This window comes from Bos indicus x Bos taurus, chromosome 15 (assembly GCF_003369695.1).
Source record: "Bos indicus x Bos taurus breed Angus x Brahman F1 hybrid chromosome 15, Bos_hybrid_MaternalHap_v2.0, whole genome shotgun sequence".
In the NCBI taxonomy this organism is placed as follows: domain Eukaryota; kingdom Metazoa; phylum Chordata; class Mammalia; order Artiodactyla; family Bovidae; genus Bos; species Bos indicus x Bos taurus.
The window spans coordinates 80,066,543-80,072,542 of NC_040090.1; positions in this window are offsets into that span (position 1 = coordinate 80,066,543).

Consider the following 6,000-nt stretch of genomic DNA (forward strand, 5'->3'; position numbering starts at 1 on the left):
AACCCTGAATATTCATTGGAATAGAGGTGGCAAAAATACACAGAAGAACTATACAAAAAAGATTTCATGACCCAGATAACCATGATGGTGTGATAACACACCTAGAGCCAGACATCCTGGAATGTGAAGTCAAGTGGGCCTTAAGGAAGCATCACTACAAACAAAGCTAGTGGAAGTAATGGAATTCTAGTTAAACTATTTCAAATCCTAAAAGATGATGCTGTGAAAGTGCTGTACTCAATATGCCAGCAAATTTGGAAAACTCATCAGTGGCCACAGGACTGGAAAAGGTCACTTTTCAGTCCAATCCCAAAGAAAGGCAATGCCAAAGAATGTTCAAGCTACTGCACAATTGCACTCATCTCACACATCAGCAAAATAATGCTCAAAATTCTCCACATGAGGCTTAGCAGCATGTGAACCGTGAAATTTCATATGTTCAAGCTGTATTTAGAAAAGGCAGAGGAACCAGAGATCAAACTGCCAACATCCTTTGGCTCATAGGAAAAGCAAGAGAGTTCCAGAGAAGATATCTATTTCTGCTTTATTGACTATGCCAAAGCCTATGACTGTATGAATCACAATAAACTGTGGAAAATTCTTAAAGAGATGGGAATACCAGACCACCTTACCTGCCTCCTTGAGAAATCTGTATGCACGTCAAGAACCAACCAGTTAGAACTGGACATGGAGCGACAAACTAGTTCCAAATTAGGAAAGGGGTATGTCAAGGCTGTATATTGTTACCCTGCTTGTTTAAATTATATTCAGAGTACATCATGAAAAATGCTGGGCTGTATGAAACACAAGCTGGAATTAAGATTGCTGGGAGAAATATCAATAACCTCAGATATGCAGATGACACCACCCTTACTGCAGAAAGTGAAGATCTAAAGGGCCTCTTGATGAAAGTGAAAGAGGAGAGTGAAAAAAATGGCTTAAAACTCAACATTCAAAAAACTAAGATCATAGCATCTGGTCCCATCATTTAATGGCAAATAGATGGGGAAACAATGGAAACAGTGAAAGACTTTATTTGGGGGGCCCCAAAATCACTGTAGATGGTGATCACAGCCATGAAATTAAAAGATGTTTGCTCCTTGGAAGAAAAGTTATGACCAACCTAGACAGCATATTATAAAGCAGAGACATTACTTTGCCAACAAGGTCCGTCTAGTCAAAGCTATGGTTTTTCCAGTGGTCATGAATGGATGTGAGAGTTGGACTATAAAGAAAGCTGAGCACCGAAGAATTGATGCTTTTTGAACTGTGGTGTTGGAGAAGACTCTTGAGAGTCCCTTGGACTGCAAGGAGATCCAACCAGTCCATCCTAAAGGATATCAGTCCTGAATATTCATTGAAAGGACTGATGCTGAAGCTGAAGCTCCAGAACCTTGTGAAGTATGTGAAGAACTGACTCATTGGAAAAGACCATGATGCTGGGAAAGATTGCAGGCGGGAGGAGAAGGGGATGACAGAGAATGAGAAGGTTGGATGGCATCACCGACTCAATAGACATGAGTTTGGGCAGGCTCCAGGCATTGGTCCTGGACAGGGAAGCCTGGTGTGCTGCAGTCCATGGGGTTGCAAAGAGTCGGACATGACTGAGTGAATGAACTGATACTGAATGAACTGATATGGATTCTTTGGAAGGACTGATGATGAAGCAGAAAATCCACTGGCCACCTGATGCAAAGAGCTGACTCATGGAAAATACCCTGACGTTAGGAAAGATTGAAGGCAAAAGGAGAAAGGGGTGGCAGAGAATGAGATGATTAGATAGCATCATTGACACAATGAACATAAATTTAGTAGACTCCAAGAGACAATGGAAGACAATGGAGCCTGGAGTGCTGCAGTCCATTGAGTTGCAAAGTCACACACACTTAGCAACTGAACAACAACAGCAGACAATATATCCTGGGTTTCATAAGTGACACAGCAGTAAAATATCCACCTGCCAATGAGGAGATGTGGGTTCGATCCCAGGGGTCAGGAAGATCCCCTACAGGAGGAAATGGCAATCCACTCCAGTATTCTTGATTGGAAAATTCCATGGACAGAGGAACCTGGTGGGGTACAGTCTATGCGGTCACAGAGAGTTAGACATGTCTGAGGACACACACACACATACATACAGTATATCATCAACTGTGAGATGCATTTCCTTTTCTCATTTTAAACAGATCTAAAATCAGGATAAATCTTTTCTTCTCTCAAACATTCTTGGCCTTGTGGCAGTCATAACGTGGTTGACACCACTTGGTACTTCTGGTAAGAGTAAAGAACAGAACACAGAATTCGCTCAGTCGTATCTGACTATTTGCGACCCCATGGATTGTAGCCCACCTGGCTCCTCGGTCCATGGGATTTTTCAGGCATGAATACTGGACTGGGTTGCCGTTTCCTTCTCCAGAGTAAGAAAGCCCAGGCATCAAATGTTACAGAATGGTGTTGATGGATAAGGAGAAAACCTCAAAGACAATGGTAGAGCCCTCTCTTAATACATGCTGTATCATCAACACTCTTGATTGCCCAGAAAATAACATTATGTTAAAACACAGAGTTTAATAATTCTGGTTGGAAGTTGTTTCAGGAATACTTAAACCAATGTGTTTTGCTAATATTTTCATTTTTATTTATTCATTGTAAAAATATATACACATTAATCAGTTCAAAAGAGTTCTTTGAATAAACATTTCTAAAGCTTCCAAAGCATTGATTAATTCAATTAGTAGTATTGGGCAGATTTTCTTGTTCTTTTCTCAATGGTACACAAATAACGATGTCTTAAGACTCTAACATAGCTACATTAACTATGTTAATTCTCCACTGGTTGCTAGAACTTTAAAATCTTCATATCGGTATAAAATTTCTCAAACTCTTTCAATACTATTTTTACTAAATAGTTCTTATTTTCTACCAGATTAGTTTTTTTTTTTTCTCCTACAAGTTGAACTTCTACATGTTCTCAAACTATTTTCAGGAAGTCATAGAAAACTAATCACCCTGAAAGATGTCTACACAATGGCTAAAGTGACAATACTTTGTATAAACTATTGATTTTTTTTCAATATATTGTTTGACATGTATGATGATCACAAAAATAATAAAGTTGACCAAAAATGCATTAATTAATTATTGTCATATGAATCTGCAATTAACTGATAAGATCTTGGCTTAAAATCTGCTGCATGAGTTTCCTTCCTAAAACCTGTGATGAGATTTTTGTCTACACTGAAGTGTTGAATGACTGAATCTGCTTCCAGATTTTTTATTTTTTCATTATTCCTCTTTATCTACTATCATTTTTGTTATCGTTTAATAGATTTGATATTCAATAGTAGAAAAATTATGATCCCAAAATTGTATACATTCTAATTTATTATATATATTTTCTTCTCATAAATTAGTGACTTTAACCTTTTTCCTTTTTCCAAGGAGTTCTTGAAAAACCTACCATATATTAAAGCAGTTACATTTCAGTGCAATATGACTATACAAATCCATCTTCATCCCTGGAGAAGGTAAATGAATTAATATAAATGCCTTCATAATCCAGTCTTTCACCCTCCCCACTTTTTAAATAAAAATGCACAGGGGAAATTGTAAACTTCAAGCTTGCTGTATAGAAAGTAGGGCTTTACAGAATATAACCTCAACAGACTATTGGTGCATTAGGAAGGAATGAAAGCACTTATTTTGAAAGTCATGATCATTAAAATAAGAAGATTAAATCTTAATTAAACTATTAGAACTTCGTTTTGTTGAGGTGCTACTGTCTTTGTGAGCAATGTCTGAATAAAGTCAGTTTTAGCAGAAAGAACATGATAATTTGTTAAAAAAATCTTTTTATTTTTTTTCTGGCAGTTTTTCCATTAATATCAGTACCTTATCTTAAACCTTTATGATTAAAAATGAGACAGTTATCATTATATAAATACAGATGTCAGTGTCATCTAAAATTTGCATTGTTTTAAATTTTTCTCTTAATTGTATCATTTGTATGGGTACCCCTACCCAGCAAAATTTAAGAAGAGATGCTTGGCACGTATGTTAATTTCACTTTGCAAATAACTTTGCCAGATTAATGAGCCAATAATTCCATTTTGAAACAATGAGTTATCCAAATTTTCTGCTGACATCGGCTATAATTATTAATACTGGCATAATGCCACATTTTAAAATTGGGATTGAAATTTGAGATTTGTTTAACTATTGAGAGATCTGAGGAAAGAAAATATATATAGATGAATGAAAAAGGGAGAGAGGTTTTAAATCAAATGGCATGAAAACTATATAGGTAAATAAAATCTTCCATGCATCAGGACAACTTTAGGAGAATTGCAAATGTAGGGTCAGTTTTAAACTACAACTGTTAAGTGAAAGAACAAAGCTGGATGTTTATGAAATAAATTTGGGGAGGATAGTGCATCATAAGAAGAATTGGGAAAATTTCAGAAGTGGAATATTTACATGGAACAATATGATATCACCTTGGTGTGAGAGGGAAGAACATGATTTATGGAAAAATCCTAAGATCACTAACTATGATCTCAGGCTATTTACTCAAAGTATGGTATCCTCATCGGTAAAATGGGAGAATAGTGTTATATGTTAGTTGATTATAATTTCATACTATAGGCACTATAGAAATTAAGGCTACCATTTTAAAAGTAAAATAAGTTAAACAATACAGTGTATGTAGCACACAGAGCATTTTACTTTGGTCACATAAGTGTATTTGGAATATGTTCTCTAGAGAACTAGAGAAAATTTTAGAAGTGGATTGGATGGATTGAAGGGCCCAAGGAATTAAACACTTATTAATTAAGTCATTCAACCAGTATTTACTGAATGCCTCCTGTATATCGGGCACTGTAGGTACTAGGGCTACAGCAATAAGCAAAACACTCAAAGAAGAAGCATCCAAATATAGGTGATATAAGTAATATATCTGGGCTTCCCTGGTGCCTGCAATGCAAGAGACCCAGGTTCAATTCCTAGGTCGGCAAGATCCCCTGGAGAAGAGAATGGCTACCTACTCTGTTATTCTTGCTTTGAGAATTCCATGCAGGGAGAAGCCTGGCAGGCTACAGTCCATGGGCTTGCAAAGAGTTGGAGAAAACGGAATGAATAACACTTTCACTCTTTTCAAGTAATCTATCTAATAAGATATAGTAAAAGCTAAGGGTAGAAGATAAAGGAGAAAATGGAGTTATGATGTGTTAATAGGTGAGGGAGAGCTTCCTAGGTAGCTCAGTAGTAAAGAAACTGCCTGCCAATGCAGAAGACACGGGTTTGATCCCTAGATTGGGAAGATCTCCTGGAAAAGGAAATGGTAACCCACTCCATTTTTCTTGCCTGGGAATTCCAATAGACAGAGGAGCCTGGCAGGCTATAGTCCATGAGTCACAAAAGAGTTGGACATGACTTAGCAAGTAAAACAACAGAGGGGTGGGGGAGTGTTAACCTTTAGATATATTATTAGCCAAGAAAGTTTTATCTGAGAAAGTGATTTTTTTTTTTTAATTGGAGGATAATTGTTTTACACTGTTGTCTTGGTTTCTGCCATACAGCAACATGATATATATATCCCCTCCCCGTTGAGCCTCCTCCCCTCACCCAACCCACCCTTAGGTCATCACAGAGCACCGGGCTGAACTTCCTGTCTTACACAGCAACTTCCCACTAATTATCTATATTACACATGATAGTGTGTATATGTCAATGCTACTATCTCAATTCATCCTTCCCCTCAATGTGTCCATAAGTCTGTCCTCTATATCTACATCTCCATCCCTTCCCTATAAGTAGGTTCATCTGTACTATTTTTCTAGATTCCATATATATACATTAATATACAATATTTGGAGAAGGCAATGGCACCCCACTCCAGTACTCTTGCCTGGAAAATCCCATGGATGGAGGAGCCTGGTAGGCTGCAGTCCATGGGGTCGCTAAGAGTTGGACACAACTGAGCAACTTCACTTTTATTTT